Source organism: Phyllobates terribilis, unplaced genomic scaffold (genome assembly GCF_046119375.1).
Source record: "Phyllobates terribilis strain yellow unplaced genomic scaffold, ASM4611937v1 Scaffold_3__8_contigs__length_932513732, whole genome shotgun sequence".
NCBI classification, from domain to species: Eukaryota; Metazoa; Chordata; class Amphibia; order Anura; family Dendrobatidae; genus Phyllobates; species Phyllobates terribilis.
Window position 1 is genome coordinate 43,417,073 of NW_027362763.1, and position 18,936 is coordinate 43,436,008.

The following is an 18,936-nucleotide window of genomic DNA, read 5'->3' on the forward strand; positions in this document are numbered from 1 at the left end:
AGGCACGTGGAGGCCACACACAATACTCAGCCTCATCAGGAGCATGCCCAGGTGTTGTAGGGAGGTCATACAGGCACATGGAGGCCACACACAATACTGAGCCTCATCAGGAGCATGCCCAGGCATTGTAGGGAGGTCATACAGGCACGTGGAGGCCACACACAATACTCAGCCTCATCAGGAGCATGTCCAGGCGTTGTAGGGAGGTCATACAGGCACGTGGAGGCCACACACAATACTGAGCCTCATCAGGAGCATGCCCAGGCGTTGTAGGGAGGTCATACAGGCACGTGGAGGCCACACACAATACTCAGCCTCATCAGGAGCATTCCCAGGCATTGTAGGGAGGTCATACAGGCACGTGGAGGCCACACACAATACTCAGCCTCATCAGGAGCATGCCCAGGCGTTGTAGGGAGGTCATACAGGCACGTGGAGGCCACACACAATACTCAGCCTCATCAGGAGCATGCCCAGGCGTTGTAGGGAGGTCATACAGGCACGTGGAGGCCACACACAATACTCAGCCTCATCAGGAGCATGCCCAGGCGTTGTAGGGAGGTCATACCGGCACGTGGAGGCCACACACAATACTCAGCTTCATCAGGAGCATGCCCAGGCGTTGTAGGGAGGTCATACAGGCACGAGGAAGCCACACACAATACTCAGCCTCATCAGGAGCATGCCCAGGCGTTGTAGGGAGGTCATATAGGCACGTGGAGGCCACACACAATACTCAGCCTCATCAGGAGCATGCCCAGGCGCTGTAGGGAGGTCATACAGGCACGTGGAGGCCACACACAATACTGAGCCTCATCAGGAGCATGCCCAGGCGTTGTAGGGAGGTCATACAGGCACGTGGAGGCCACACACAATACTCAGCCTCATCAGGAGCATGCCCAGGCGTTGTAGGGAGGTCATATAGGCACGTGGAGGCCACACACAATACTCAGCCTCATCAGGAGCATGCCCAGGCGCTGTAGGGAGGTAATACAGGCACGTGGAGGCCACACACAATACTCAGCCTCATCAGGATCATGCCCAGGCGTTGTAGGGAGGTCATACAGGCACGTGGAAGCCACACACAATACTGAGCCTCATCAGGAGCATGCCCAGGCATTGTAGGGAGGTCATACCGGCACGTGGAGGCCACACACAATACTGAGCCTCATCAGGAGCATGCCCAGGCGTTGTAGGGAGGTCATACAGGCACGTGGAGGCCACACACAATACTCAGCCTCATCAGGAGCATGCCCAGGCGTTGTAGGGAGGTCATACAGGCACGTGGAGGCCACACACAATACTCAGCCTCATCAGGAGCATGCCCAGGCGTTGTAGGGAGGTCATACAGGCACGTGGAGGCCACACACAATACTCAGCCTCATCAGGAGCATGCCCAGGCGTTGTAGGGAGGTCATATAGGCACGTGGAGGCCACACACAATACTCAGCCTCATCAGGAGCATGCCCAGGTGTTGTAGGGAGGTCATACAGGCACGTGGAGGCCACACACAGTACTGAGCCTCATCAGGAGCATGCCCAGGCGTTGTAAGGAGGTCATACAGGCATGTGGAGGCCACACACAATACTCAGCCTCATCAGGAGCATGCCCAGGCATTGTAGGGAGGTCATATAGGCACGTGGAGGCCACACACAATACTCAGCCTCATCAGGAGCATGCCCAGGCGCTGTAGGGAGGTCATACAGGCACGTGGAGGCCACACACAATACTCAGCCTCATCAGGATCATGCCCAGGCGTTGTAGGGAGGTCATACAGGCACGTGGAGGCCACACACAATACTGAGCCTCATCAGGAGCATGCCCAGGCGTTGTAGGGAGGTCATACCGGCACGTGGAGGCCACACACAATACTGAGCCTCATCAGGAGCATGCCCAGGCGTTGTAGGGAGGTCATACAGGCACGTGGAGGCCACACACATTACTCAGCCTCATCAGGAGCATGCCCAGGCGTTGTAGGGAGGTCATACAGGCACGTGGAGGCCACACACAATACTCAGCCTCATCAGGAGCATGCCCAGGCGTTGTAGGGAGGTCATACAGGCACATGGAGGCCACACACAATACTCAGGCTCATCAGGAGCATGCCCAGGCGTTGTAGGGAGGTCATACAGGCACGTGGAGGCCACACACAATACTCAGCCTCATCAGGAGCATGCCCAGGCGTTGTAGGGAGGTCATACAGGCACGTGGAGGCCACACACAATACTCAGCCTCATCAGGAGCATGCCCAGGCATTGTAGGGAGGTCATACAGACACGTGGAGGCCTCACACAATACTCCGCCTCATCAGGAGCATGCCCAGGCGTTGTAGGGAGGTCATACAGGCACGTGGAGGCCACACACAATACTGAGCCTCATCAGGAGCATGCCCAGATGTTGTAGGGAGGTCATACAGGCACGTGGAGGCCACACACAATACTCAGCCTCATCAGGAGCATGCCCAGGCGTTGTAGGGAGGTCATACAGGCACGTGGAGGCCACACACAATACTGAGCCTCATCAGGAGCATGCCCAGGTGTTGTATGGAGGTCATACAGGCACGTGGAGGCCACACACAATACTCAGCCTCATCAGGAGCATGCCCAGGCGTTGTAGGGAGGTCATACAGGCACGTGGAGGCCACACACAATACTCAGCCTCATCAGGAGCATGCCCAGGCATTGTAGAGAGGTCATACAGGCACGTGGAGGCCACACACAATACTCAGCCTCATCAGGAGCATGCCCAGGCGTTGTAGGGAGGTCATACAGGCATGTGGAGGCCACACACAATACTCAGCCTCATCAGGAGCATGCCCAGGCATTGTAGGGAGGTCATACAGGCACGTGGAGGCCACACACAATACTCAGCCTCATCAGGAGCATGCCCAGGCGTTGTAGGGAGGTCATATAGGCACGTGGAGGCCACACACAATACTCAGCCTCATCAGGAGCATGCCCAGGCGCTGTAGGGAGGTCATACAGGCACGTGGAGGCCACACACAATACTGAGCCTCATCAGGATCATGCCCAGGCGTTGTAGGGAGGTCATACAGGCACGTGGAAGCCACACACAATACTGAGCCTCATCAGGAGCATGCCCAGGCGTTGTAGGGAGGTCATACCGGCACGTGGAGGCCACACACAATACTGAGCCTCATCAGGAGCATGCCCAGGCGTTGTAGGGAGGTCATACAGGCACGTGGAGGCCACACACAATACTCAGCCTCATCAGGAGCATGCCCAGGCGTTGTAGGGAGGTCATACAGGCACGTGGAGGCCACACACAATACTCAGCCTCATCAGGAGCATGCCCAGGCGTTGTAGGGAGGTCATACAGGCACGTGGAGGCCACACACAATACTCAGCCTCATCAGGAGCATGCCTAGGCGTTGTAGGGAGGTCATATAGGCACGTGGAGGCCACACACAATACTCAGCCTCATCAGGAGCATGCCCAGGCGTTGTAGGGAGGTCATACAGGCACGTGGAGGCCACACACAATACTGAGCCTCATCAGGAGCATGCCCAGGCGTTGTAGGGAGGTCATACAGGCATGTGGAGGCCACACACAATACTCAGCCTCATCAGGAGCATGCCCAGGCATTGTAGGGAGGTCATATAGGCACGTGGAGGCCACACACAATACTCAGCCTCATCAGGAGCATGCCCAGGCGCTGTAGGGAGGTCATACAGGCACGTGGAGGCCACACACAATACTCAGCCTCATCAGGATCATGCCCAGGCGTTGTAGGGAGGTCATACAGGCACGTGGAGGCCACACACAATACTGAGCCTCATCAGGACCATGCCCAGGCGTTGTAGGGAGGTCATACAGGCACGTGGAGGCCACACACAATACTCAGCCTCATCAGGAGCATGCCCAGGCGTTGTAGGGAGGTCATACAGGCACGTGGAGGCCACACACAATACTCAGCCTCATCAGGAGCATGCCCAGGCATTGTAGGGAGGTCATACAGGCACGTGGAGGCCACACACAATACTGAGCCTCATCAGGAGCATGCCCAGGTGTTGTAGGGAGGTCATACAGGCACGTGGAGGCCACACACAATACTCAGCCTCATCAGGAGCATGCCCAGGCGTTGTAGGGAGGTCATACAGGCACGTGGAGGCCACACACAATACTCAGCCTCATCAGGAGCATGCCCAGGCATTGTAGAGAGGTCATACAGGCACGTGGAGGCCACACACAATACTCAGCCTCATCAGGAGCATGCCCAGGCGTTGTAGGGAGGTCATACAGGCATGTGGAGGCCACACACAATACTCAGCCTCATCAGGAGCATGCCCAGGCGTTGTAGGGAGGTCATACAGGCACGTGGAGGCCACACACAATACTCAGCCTCATCAGGAGCATGCCCAGGCGTTGTAGGGAGGTCATATAGGCACGTGGAGGCCACACACAATACTCAGCCTCATCAGGAGCATGCCCAGGCGTTGTAGGGAGGTCATACAGGCACGTGGAGGCCACACACAATACTGAGCCTCATCAGGAGCATGCCCAGGCGTTGTAGGGAGGTCATACAGGCATGTGGAGGCCACACACAATACTCAGCCTCATCAGGAGCATGCCCAGGCATTGTAGGGAGGTCATATAGGCACGTGGAGGCCACACACAATACTCAGCCTCATCAGGAGCATGCCCAGGCGCTGTAGGGAGGTCATACAGGCACGTGGAGGCCACACACAATACTCAGCCTCATCAGGATCATGCCCAGGCGTTGTAGGGAGGTCATACAGGCACGTGGAGGCCACACACAATACTGAGCCTCATCAGGAGCATGCCCAGGCGTTGTAGGGAGGTCATACTGGCACGTGGAGGCCACACACAATACTGAGCCTCATCAGGAGCATGCCCAGGCGTTGTAGGGAGGTCATACAGGCACGTGGAGGCCACACACAATACTCAGCCTCATCAGGAGCATGCCCAGGCGTTGTAGGGAGGTCATACAGGCACGTGGAGGCCACACACAATACTCAGCCTCATCAGGAGCATGCCCAGGCATTGTAGGGAGGTCATACAGGCACGTGGAGGCCACACACAATACTCAGCCTCATCAGGAGCATGCCCAGGTGTTGTAGGGAGGTCATACAGGCACGTGGAGGCCACACACAATACTCAGCCTCATCAGGAGCATGCCCAGGCGTTGTAGGGAGGTCATACAGGCACGTGGAGGCCACACACAATACTCAGCCTCATCAGGAGCATGCCCAGGCATTGTAGAGAGGTCATACAGGCACGTGGAGGCCACACACAATACTCAGCCTCATCAGGAGCATGCCCAGGCGTTGTAGGGAGGTCATACAGGCATGTGGAGGCCACACACAATACTCAGCCTCATCAGGAGCATGCCCAGGCGTTGTAGGGAGGTCATACAGGCACGTGGAGGCCACACACAATACTTAGCCTCATCAGGAGCATGCCCAGGCGTTGTAGGGAGGTCATATAGGCACGTGGAGGCCACACACAATACTCAGCCTCATCAGGAGCATGCCCAGGCGCTGTAGGGAGGTCATACAGGCACGTGGAGGCCACACACAATACTCAGCCTCATCAGGATCATGCCCAGGCGTTGTAGGGAGGTCATACAGGCACGTGGAAGCCACACACAATACTGAGCCTCATCAGGAGCATGCCCAGGCGTTGTAGGGAGGTCATACCGGCACGTGGAGGCCACACACAATACTGAGCCTCATCAGGAGCATGCCCAGGCATTGTAGGGAGGTCATGCAGGCACGTGGAGGCCACACACAATACTCAGCCTCATCAGGAGCATGCCCAGGCATTGTAGGGAGGTCATACAGGCACGTGGAGGCCACACACAATACTCAGCCTCATCAGGAGCATGCCCAGGCGTTGTAGGGAGGTCATACAGGCACGTGGAGGCCACACACAATACTCAGTCTCATCAGGAGCATGCCCAGGCGTTGTAGGGAGGTCATATAGGCACGTGGAGGCCACACACAATACTCAGCCTCATCAGGAGCATGCCCAGGCGTTGTAGGGAGGTCATACAGGCACGTGGAGGCCACACACAATACTGAGCCTCATCAGGAGCATGCCCAGGCGTTGTAGGGAGGTCATACAGGCATGTGGAGGCCACACACAATACTCAGCCTCATCAGGAGCATGCCCAGGCGTTGTAGGGAGGTCATATAGGCACGTGGAGGCCACACACAATACTCAGCCTCATCAGGAGCATGCCCAGGCACTGTAGGGAGGTCATACAGGCACGTGGAGGCCACACACAATACTCAGCCTCATCAGGATCATGCCCAGGCGTTGTAGGGAGGTCATACAGGCACGTGGAGGCCACACACAATACTGAGCCTCATCAGGAGCATGCCCAGGCGTTGTAGGGAGGTCATACCGGCACGTGGAGGCCACACACAATACTGAGCCTCATCAGGAGCATGCCCAGGTGTTGTAGGGAGGTCATGCAGGCACGTGGAGGCCACACACAATACTCAGCCTCATCAGGAGCATGCCCAGGCATTGTAGGGAGGTCATACAGGCACGTGGAGGCCACACACAATACTCAGCCTCATCAGGAGCATGCCCAGGCGTTGTAGGGAGGTCATACAGGCACGTGGAGGCCACACACAATACTCAGTCTCATCAGGAGCATGCCCAGGCGTTGTAGGGAGGTCATATAGGCACGTGGAGGCCACACACAATACTCAGCCTCATCAGGAGCATGCCCAGGCGTTGTAGGGAGGTCATACAGGCACGTGGAGGCCACACACAATACTGAGCCTCATCAGGAGCATGCCCAGGCGTTGTAGGGAGGTCATACAGGCATGTGGAGGCCACACACAATACTCAGCCTCATCAGGAGCATGCCCAGGCGTTGTAGGGAGGTCATATAGGCACGTGGAGGCCACACACAATACTCAGCCTCATCAGGAGCATGCCCAGGCACTGTAGGGAGGTCATACAGGCACGTGGAGGCCACACACAATACTCAGCCTCATCAGGATCATGCCCAGGCGTTGTAGGGAGGTCATACAGGCACGTGGAGGCCACACACAATATTGAGCCTCATCAGGAGCATGCCCAGGCGTTGTAGGGAGGTCATACAGGCACGTGGAGGCCACACACAATACTCAGCCTCATCAGGAGCATGCCCAGGCGTTGTAGGGAGGTCATACAGGCACGTGGAGGCCACACACAATACTCAGCCTCATCAGGAGCATCCCCAGGCGTTGTAGGGAGGTCATACAGGCACGTGGAGGCCACACACAATACTCAGGCTCATCAGGAGCATGCCCAGGCGTTGTAGGGAGGTCATACAGGCACGTGGAGGCCACACACAATACTCAGCCTCATCAGGAGCATGCCCAGGCGTTGTAGGGAGGTCATACAGGCACGTGGAGGCCACACACAATACTCAGCCTCATCAGGAGCATGCCCAGGCATTGTAGGGAGGTCATACAGACACGTGGAGGCCTCACACAATACTCCGCCTCATCAGGAGCATGCCCAGGCGTTGTAGGGAGGTCATACAGGCACGTGGAGGCCACACACAATACTTAGCCTCATCAGGAGCATGCCCAGGCGTTGTAGGGAGGTCATACAGGTACGTGGAGGCCACACACAATACTGAGCCTCATCAGGAGCATGCCCAGGCGTTGTAGGGAGGTCATACAGGCACGTGGAGGCCACACACAATACTCAGCCTCATCAGGAGCATGCCCAGGCGTTGTAGGGAGGTCATACAGGCATGTGGAGGCCACACACAATACTCAGCCTCATCAGGAGCATGCCCAGGCGTTGTAGGGAGGTCATACAGGCACGTGGAGGCCACACACAATACTCAGCCTCATCAGGAGCATGCCCAGGTGTTGTAGGGAGGTCATATAGGCACGTGGAGGCCACACACAATACTCAGCCTCATCAGGAGCATGCCCAGGCGCTGTAGGGAGGTCATACAGGCACGTGGAGGCCACACACAATACTGAGCCTCATCAGGAGCATGCCCAGGAATTGTAGGGAGTTCATACAGGCACGTGGAGGCCACACACAATACTCAGCCTCATCAGGAGCATGCCCAGGCATTGTAGGGAGGTCATACAGGCACGTGGAGGCCACACACAATACTCAGCCTCATCAGGATCATGCCCAGGCGTTGTAGGGAGGTCATACAGGCACGTGGAAGCCACACACAATACTGAGCCTCATCAGGAGCATGCCCAGGCGTTGTAGGGAGGTCATACAGGCACGTGGAGGTCACACACAATACTCAGTCTCATCAGGAGCATGCCCAGGCATTGTAGGGAGGTCATATAGGCACGTGGAGGCCACACACAATACTCAGCCTCATCAGGAGCATGCCCAGGCGTTGTAGGGAGGTCATACAGGCACGTGGAGGCCACACACAATACTGAGCCTCATCAGGAGCATGCCCAGGCGTTGTAGGGAGGTCATACAGGCATGTGGAGGCCACACACAATACTCAGCCTCATCAGGAGCATGCCCAGGCGTTGTAGGGAGGTCATATAGGCACGTGGAGGCCACACACAATACTCAGCCTCATCAGGAGCATGCCCAGGCACTGTAGGGAGGTCATACAGGCACGTGGAGGCCACACACAATACTCAGCCTCATCAGGAGCATGCCCAGGCGTTGTAGGGAGGTCATACAGGCACGTGGAGGCCACACACAATACTCAGCCTCATCAGGAGCATGCCCAGGCACTGTAGGGAGGTCATACCGGCACGTGGAGGCCACACACAATACTGAGCCTCATCAGGAGCATGCCCAGGCGTTGTAGGGAGGTCATACAGGCACGTGGAGGCCACACACAATACTCAGCCTCATCAGGAGCATGCCCAGGCGTTGTAGGGAGGTCATACAGGCACGTGGAGGCCACACACAATACTCAGCCTCATCAGGAGCATGCCCAGGCGTTGTAGGGAGGTCATACAGGCACGTGGAGGCCACACACAATACTCAGCCTCATCAGGAGCATCCCCAGGCGTTGTAGGGAGGTCATACAGGCACGTGGAGGCCACACACAATACTCAGGCTCATCAGGAGCATGTCCAGGCGTTGTAGGGAGGTCATACAGGCACGTGGAGGCCACACACAATACTCAGCCTCATCAGGAGCATGCCCAGGCGTTGTAGGGAGGTCATACAGGCACGTGGAGGCCACACACAATACTCAGCCTCATCAGGAGCATGCCCAGGCATTGTAGGGAGGTCATACAGACACGTGGAGGCCTCACACAATACTCCGCCTCATCAGGAGCATGCCCAGGCGTTGTAGGGAGGTCATACAGGCACGTGGAGGCCACACACAATACTCAGCCTCATCAGGAGCATGCCCAGGCGTTGTAGGGAGGTCATACAGGTACGTGGAGGCCACACACAATACTGAGCCTCATCAGGAGCATGCCCAGGCGTTGTAGGGAGGTCATACAGGCACGTGGAGGCCACACACAATACTCAGCCTCATCAGGAGCATGCCCAGGCGTTGTAGGGAGGTCATACAGGCATGTGGAGGCCACACACAATACTCAGCCTCATCAGGAGCATGCCCAGGCGTTGTAGGGAGGTCATACAGGCACGTGGAGGCCACACACAATACTCAGCCTCATCAGGAGCATGCCCAGGTGTTGTAGGGAGGTCATATAGGCACGTGGAGGCCACACACAATACTCAGCCTCATCAGGAGCATGCCCAGGCGCTGTAGGGAGGTCATACAGGCACGTGGAGGCCACACACAATACTGAGCCTCATCAGGAGCATGCCCAGGAATTGTAGGGAGGTCATACAGGCACGTGGAGGCCACACACAATACTCAGCCTCATCAGGAGCATGCCCAGGCATTGTAGGGAGGTCATACAGGCACGTGGAGGCCACACACAATACTCAGCCTCATCAGGATCATGCCCAGGCGTTGTAGGGAGGTCATACAGGCACGTGGAAGCCACACACAATACTGAGCCTCATCAGGAGCATGCCCAGGCGTTGTAGGGAGGTCATACCGGCACGTGGAGGCCACACACAATACTGAGCCTCATCAGGAGCATGCCCAGGCGTTGTAGGGAGGTCATACAGGCACGTGGAGGCCACACACAATACTCAGCCTCATCAGGAGCATGCCCAGGCGTTGTAGGGAGGTCATACAGGCACGTGGAGGCCACACACAATACTCAGCCTCATCAGGAGCATGCCCAGGCATTGTAGGGAGGTCATACAGGCACGTGGAGGCCACACACAATACTGAGCCTCATCAGGAGCATGCCCAGGTGTTGTAGGGAGGTCATACAGGCACGTGGAGGCCACAAACAATACTCAGCCTCATCAGGAGCATGCCCAGGCGTTGTAGGGAGGTCATACAGGCACGTGGAGGCCACACACAATACTCAGCCTCATCAGGAGCATGCCCAGGCATTGTAGAGAGGTCATACAGGCACGTGGAGGCCACACACAATACTCAGCCTCATCAGGAGCATGCCCAGGCGTTGTAGGGAGGTCATACAGGCATGTGGAGGCCACAGACAATACTCAGCCTCATCAGGAGCATGCCCAGGCGTTGTAGGGAGGTCATACAGGCACGTGGAGGCCACACACAATACTCAGCCTCATCAGGAGCATGCCCAGGCATTGTAGGGAGGTCATACAGACACGTGGAGGCCTCACACAATACTCCGCCTCATCAGGAGCATGCCCAGGCGTTGTAGGGAGGTCATACAGGCACGTGGAGGCCACACACAATACTCAGCCTCATCAGGAGCATGCCCAGGCGTTGTAGGGAGGTCATACAGGTACGTGGAGGCCACACACAATACTGAGCCTCATCAGGAGCATGCCCAGGCGTTGTAGGGAGGTCATACAGGCACGTGGAGGCCACACACAATACTCAGCCTCATCAGGAGCATGCCCAGGCGTTGTAGGGAGGTCATACAGGCATGTGGAGGCCACACACAATACTCAGCCTCATCAGGAGCATGCCCAGGCGTTGTAGGGAGGTCATACAGGCACGTGGAGGCCACACACAATACTCAGCCTCATCAGGAGCATGCCCAGGTGTTGTAGGGAGGTCATATAGGCACGTGGAGGCCACACACAATACTCAGCCTCATCAGGAGCATGCCCAGGCGCTGTAGGGAGGTCATACAGGCACGTGGAGGCCACACACAATACTGAGCCTCATCAGGAGCATGCCCAGGAATTGTAGGGAGGTCATACAGGCACGTGGAGGCCACACACAATACTCAGCCTCATCAGGAGCATGCCCAGGCATTGTAGGGAGGTCATACAGGCACGTGGAGGCCACACACAATACTCAGCCTCATCAGGATCATGCCCAGGCGTTGTAGGGAGGTCATACAGGCACGTGGAAGCCACACACAATACTGAGCCTCATCAGGAGCATGCCCAGGCGTTATAGGGAGGTCATACCGGCACGTGGAGGCCACACACAATACTGAGCCTCATCAGGAGCATGCCCAGGCGTTGTAGGGAGGTCATACAGGCACGTGGAGGCCACACACAATACTCAGCCTCATCAGGAGCATGCCCAGGCGTTGTAGGGAGGTCATACAGGCACGTGGAGGCCACACACAATACTCAGCCTCATCAGGAGCATGCCCAGGCATTGTAGGGAGGTCATACAGGCACGTGGAGGCCACACACAATACTGAGCCTCATCAGGAGCATGCCCAGGTGTTGTAGGGAGGTCATACAGGCACGTGGAGGCCACACACAATACTCAGCCTCATCAGGAGCATGCCCAGGCGTTGTAGGGAGGTCATACAGGCACGTGGAGGCCACACACAATACTCAGCCTCATCAGGAGCATGCCCAGGCATTGTAGAGAGGTCATACAGGCACGTGGAGGCCACACACAATACTCAGCCTCATCAGGAGCATGCCCAGGCGTTGTAGGGAGGTCATACAGGCATGTGGAGGCCACACACAATACTCAGCCTCATCAGGAGCATGCCCAGGCGTTGTAGGGAGGTCATACAGGCACGTGGAGGCCACACACAATACTCAGCCTCATCAGGAGCATGCCCAGGCGTTGTAGGGAGGTCATATAGGCACGTGGAGGCCACACACAATACTCAGCCTCATCAGGAGCATGCCCAGGCGCTGTAGGCAGGTCATACAGGCACGTGGAGGCCACACACAATACTCAGCCTCATCAGGATCATGCCCAGGCGTTGTAGGGAGGTCATACAGGCACGTGGAAGCCACACACAATACTGAGCCTCATCAGGAGCATGCCCAGGCGTTGTAGGGAGGTCATACCGGCACGTGGAGGCCACACACAATACTGAGCCTCATCAGGAGCATGCCCAGGCGTTGTAGGGAGGTCATGCAGGCACGTGGAGGCCACACACAATACTCAGCCTCATCAGGAGCATGCCCAGGCATTGTAGGGAGGTCATACAGGCACGTGGAGGCCACACACAATACTCAGCCTCATCAGGAGCATGCCCAGGCGTTGTAGGGAGGTCATACAGGCACGTGGAGGCCACACACAATACTGAGCCTCATCAGGAGCATGCCCAGGAATTGTAGGGAGGTCATACAGGCACGTGGAGGCCACACACAATACTCAGCCTCATCAGGAGCATGCCCAGGCATTGTAGGGAGGTCATACAGGCACGTGGAGGCCACACACAATACTCAGCCTCATCAGGATCATGCCCAGGCGTTGTAGGGAGGTCATACAGGCACGTGGAAGCCACACACAATACTGAGCCTCATCAGGAGCATGCCCAGGCGTTATAGGGAGGTCATACCGGCACGTGGAGGCCACACACAATACTGAGCCTCATCAGGAGCATGCCCAGGCGTTGTAGGGAGGTCATACAGGCACGTGGAGGCCACACACAATACTCAGCCTCATCAGGAGCATGCCCAGGCGTTGTAGGGAGGTCATACAGGCACGTGGAGGCCACACACAATACTCAGCCTCATCAGGAGCATGCCCAGGCATTGTAGGGAGGTCATACAGGCACGTGGAGGCCACACACAATACTGAGCCTCATCAGGAGCATGCCCAGGTGTTGTAGGGAGGTCATACAGGCACGTGGAGGCCACACACAATACTCAGCCTCATCAGGAGCATGCCCAGGCGTTGTAGGGAGGTCATACAGGCACGTGGAGGCCACACACAATACTCAGCCTCATCAGGAGCATGCCCAGGCATTGTAGAGAGGTCATACAGGCACGTGGAGGCCACACACAATACTCAGCCTCATCAGGAGCATGCCCAGGCGTTGTAGGGAGGTCATACAGGCATGTGGAGGCCACACACAATACTCAGCCTCATCAGGAGCATGCCCAGGCGTTGTAGGGAGGTCATACAGGCACGTGGAGGCCACACACAATACTCAGCCTCATCAGGAGCATGCCCAGGCGTTGTAGGGAGGTCATATAGGCACGTGGAGGCCACACACAATACTCAGCCTCATCAGGAGCATGCCCAGGCGCTGTAGGCAGGTCATACAGGCACGTGGAGGCCACAAACAATACTCAGCCTCATCAGGATCATGCCCAGGCGTTGTAGGGAGGTCATACAGGCACGTGGAAGCCACACACAATACTGAGCCTCATCAGGAGCATGCCCAGGCGTTGTAGGGAGGTCATACCGGCACGTGGAGGCCACACACAATACTGAGCCTCATCAGGAGCATGCCCAGGCGTTGTAGGGAGGTCATGCAGGCACGTGGAGGCCACACACAATACTCAGCCTCATCAGGAGCATGCCCAGGCATTGTAGGGAGGTCATACAGGCACGTGGAGGCCACACACAATACTCAGCCTCATCAGGAGCATGCCCAGGCGTTGTAGGGAGGTCATACAGGCACGTGGAGGCCACACACAATACTCAGTCTCATCAGGAGCATGCCCAGGCGTTGTAGGGAGGTCATATAGGCACGTGGAGGCCACACACAATACTCAGCCTCATCAGGAGCATGCCCAGGCGTTGTAGGGAGGTCATACAGGCACGTGGAGGCCACACACAATACTGAGCCTCATCAGGAGCATGCCCAGGCGTTGTAGGGAGGTCATACAGGCATGTGGAGGCCACACACAATACTCAGCCTCATCAGGAGCATGCCCAGGCGTTGTAGGGAGGTCATATAGGCACGTGGAGGCCACACACAATACTCAGCCTCATCAGGAGCATGCCCAGGCACTGTAGGGAGGTCATACAGGCACGTGGAGGCCACACACAATACTCAGCCTCATCAGGATCATGCCCAGGCGTTGTAGGGAGGTCATACAGGCACGTGGAGGCCACACACAATACTGAGCCTCATCAGGAGCATGCCCAGGCGTTGTAGGGAGGTCATACTGGCACGTGGAGGCCACACACAATACTGAGCCTCATCAGGAGCATGCCCAGGCGTTGTAGGGAGGTCATACAGGCACGTGGAGGCCACACACAATACTCAGCCTCATCAGGAGCATGCCCAGGCGTTGTAGGGAGGTCATACAGGCACGTGGAGGCCACACACAATACTCAGCCTCATCAGGAGCATGCCCAGGCATTGTAGGGAGGTCATACAGGCACGTGGAGGCCACACACAATACTGAGCCTCATCAGGAGCATGCCCAGGTGTTGTAGGGAGGTCATACAGGCACGTGGAGGCCACACACAATACTCAGCCTCATCAGGAGCATGCCCAGGCGTTGTAGGGAGGTCATACAGGCACGTGGAGGCCACACACAATACTCAGCCTCATCAGGAGCATGCCCAGGCATTGTAGAGAGGTCATACAGGCACGTGGAGGCCACACACAATACTCAGCCTCATCAGGAGCATGCCCAGGCGTTGTAGGGAGGTCATACAGGCATGTGGAGGCCACACACAATACTCAGCCTCATCAGGAGCATGCCCAGGCGTTGTAGGGAGGTCAAACAGGCACGTGGAGGCCACACACAATACTCAGCCTCATCAGGAGCATGCCCAGGCGTTGTAGGGAGGTCATATAGGCACGTGGAGGCCACACACAATACTCAGCCTCATCAGGAGCATGCCCAGGCGCTGTAGGGAGGTCATACAGGCACGTGGAGGCCACACACAATACTCAGCCTCATCAGGATCATGCCCAGGCGTTGTAGGGAGGTCATACAGGCACGTGGAAGCCACACACAATACTGAGCCTCATCAGGAGCATGCCCAGGCGTTGTAGGGAGGTCATACCGGCACGTGGAGGCCACACACAATACTGAGCCTCATCAGGAGCATGCCCAGGCGTTGTAGGGAGGTCATGCAGGCACGTGGAGGCCACACACAATACTCAGCCTCATCAGGAGCATGCCCAGGCATTGTAGGGAGGTCATACAGGCACGTGGAGGCCACACACAATACTCAGCCTCATCAGGAGCATGCCCAGGCGTTGTAGGGAGGTCATACAGGCACGTGGAGGCCACACACAATACTCAGTCTCATCAGGAGCATGCCCAGGCGTTGTAGGGAGGTCATATAGGCACGTGGAGGCCACACACAATACTCAGCCTCATCAGGAGCATGCCCAGGCGTTGTAGGGAGGTCATACAGGCACGTGGAGGCCACACACAATACTGAGCCTCATCAGGAGCATGCCCAGGCGTTGTAGGGAGGTCATACAGGCATGTGGAGGCCACACACAATACTCAGCCTCATCAGGAGCATGCCCAGGCGTTGTAGGGAGGTCATATAGGCACGTGGAGGCCACACACAATACTCAGCCTCATCAGGAGCATGCCCAGGCACTGTAGGGAGGTCATACAGGCACGTGGAGGCCACACACAATACTCAGCCTCATCAGGATCATGCCCAGGCGTTGTAGGGAGGTCATACAGGCACGTGGAGGCCACACACAATACTGAGCCTCATCAGGAGCATGCCCAGGCGTTGTAGGGAGGTCATACCGGCACGTGGAGGCCACACACAATGCTGAGCCTCATCAGGAGCATGCCCAGGCGTTGTAGGGAGGTCATGCAGGCACGTGGAGGCCACACACAATACTCAGCCTCATCAGGAGCATGCCCAGGCATTGTAGGGAGGTCATACAGGCACGTGGAGGCCACACACAATACTCAGCCTCATCAGGAGCATGCCCAGGCATTGTAGGGAGGTCATACAGGCACGTGGAGGCCACACACAATACTCAGTCTCATCAGGAGCATGCCCAGGCATTGTAGGGAGGTCATATAGGCACGTGGAGGCCACACACAATACTCAGCCTCATCAGGAGCATGCCCAGGCGTTGTAGGGAGGTCATACAGGCACGTGGAGGCCACACACAATACTGAGCCTCATCAGGAGCATGCCCAGGCGTTGTAGGGAGGTCATACAGGCATGTGGAGGCCACACACAATACTCAGCCTCATCAGGAGCATGCCCAGGCGTTGTAGGGAGGTCATATAGGCACGTGGAGGCCACACACAATACTCAGCCTCATCAGGAGCATGCCCAGGCACTGTAGGGAGGTCATACAGGCACGTGGAGGCCACACACAATACTCAGCCTCATCAGGATCATGCCCAGGCGTTGTAGGGAGGTCATACAGGCACGTGGAGGCCACACACAATACTGAGCCTCATCAGGAGCATGCCCAGGCGTTGTAGGGAGGTCATACAGGCACGTGGAGGCCACACACAATACTCAGCCTCATCAGGAGCATGCCCAGGCGTTGTAGGGAGGTCATACAGGCACGTGGAGGCCACACACAATACTCAGCCTCATCAGGAGCATCCCCAGGCGTTGTAGGGAGGTCATACAGGCACGTGGAGGCCACACACAATACTCAGGCTCATCAGGAGCATGCCCAGGCGTTGTAGGGAGGTCATACAGGCACGTGGAGGCCACACACAATACTCAGCCTCATCAGGAGCATGCCCAGGCGTTGTAGGGAGGTCATACAGGCACGTGGAGGCCACACACAATACTCAGCCTCATCAGGAGCATGCCCAGGCATTGTAGGGAGGTCATACAGACACGTGGAGGCCTCACACAATACTCCGCCTCATCAGGAGCATGCCCAGGCGTTGTAGGGAGGTCATACAGGCACGTGGAGGCCACACACAATACTCAGCCTCATCAGGAGCATGCCCAGGCGTTGTAGGGAGGTCATACAGGTACGTGGAGGCCACACACAATACTGAGCCTCATCAGGAGCATGCCCAGGCGTTGTAGGGAGGTCATACAGGCACGTGGAGGCCACACACAATACTCAGCCTCATCAGGAGCATGCCCAGGCGTTGTAGGGAGGTCATACAGGCATGTGGAGGCCACACACAATACTCAGCCTCATCAGGAGCATGCCCAGGCGTTGTAGGGAGGTCATACAGGCACGTGGAGGCCACACACAATACTCAGCCTCATCAGGAGCATGCCCAGGTGTTGTAGGGAGGTCATATAGGCACGTGGAGGCCACACACAATACTCAGCCTCATCAGGAGCATGCCCAGGCGCTGTAGGGAGGTCATACAGGCACGTGGAGGCCACACACAATACTCAGCCTCATCAGGAGCATGCCCAGGAATTGTAGGGAGGTCATACAGGCACGTGGAGGCCACACACAATACTCAGCCTCATCAGGAGCATGCCCAGGCATTGTAGGGAGGTCATACAGGCACGTGGAGGCCACACACAATACTCAGCCTCATCAGGATCATGCCCAGGCGTTGTAGGGAGGTCATACAGGCACGTGGAAGCCACACACAATACTGAGCCTCATCAGGAGCATGCCCAGGCGTTGTAGGGAGGTCATACCGGCACGTGGAGGCCACACACAATACTGAGCCTCATCAGGAGCATGCCCAGGCGTTGTAGGGAGGTCATACAGGCACGTGGAGGCCACACACAATACTCAGCCTCATCAGGAGCATGCCCAGGCGTTGTAGGGAGGTCATACAGGCACGTGGAGGCCACACACAATACTCAGCCTCATCAGGAGCATGCCCAGGCGTTGTAGGGAGGTCATACAGGCACGTGGAGGCCACACACAATACTCAGCCTCATCAGGAGCATGCCCAGGCGTTGTAGGGAGGTCATATAGGCACGTGGAGGCCACACACAATACTCAGCCTCATCAGGAGCATGCCCAGGCGTTGTAGGGAGGTCATACAGGCACGTGGAGGCCACACACAATACTGAGCCTCATCAGGAGCATGCCCAGGCGTTGTAGGGAGGTCATACAGGCATGTGGAGGCCACACACAATACTCAGCCTCATCAGGAGCATGCCCAGGCGTTGTAGGGAGGTCATATAGGCACGTGGAGGCCACACACAATACTCAGCCTCATCAGGAGCATGCCCAGGCGCTGTAGGGAGGTCATACAGGCACGTGGAGGCCACACACAATACTCAGCCTCATCAGGATCATGCCCAGGCGTTGTAGGGAGGTCATACAGGCACGTGGAGGCCACACACAATACTGAGCCTCATCAGGAGCATGCCCAGGCGTTGTAGGGAGGTCATACCGGCACGTGGAGGCCACACACAATACTGAGCCTCATCAGGAGCATGCCCAGGCGTTGTAGGGAGGTCATACAGGCACGTGGAGGCCACACACAATACTCAGCCTCATCAGGAGCATGCCCAGGCGTTGTAGGGAGGTCATACAGGCACGTGGAGGCCACACACAATACTCAGCCTCATCAGGAGCATGCCCAGGCGTTGTAGGGAGGTCATACAGGCACGTGGAGGCCACACACAATACTCAGCCTCATCAGGAGCATGCCCAGGCGTTGTAGGGAGGTCATATAGGCACGTGGAGGCCACACACAATACTCAGCCTCATCAGGAGCATGCCCAGGCGTTGTAGGGAGGTCATACAGGCACGTGGAGGCCACACACAATACTGAGCCTCATCAGGAGCATGCCCAGGCGTTGTAGGGACGTCATACAGGCATGTGGAGGCCACACACAATACTCAGCCTCATCAGGAGCATGCCCA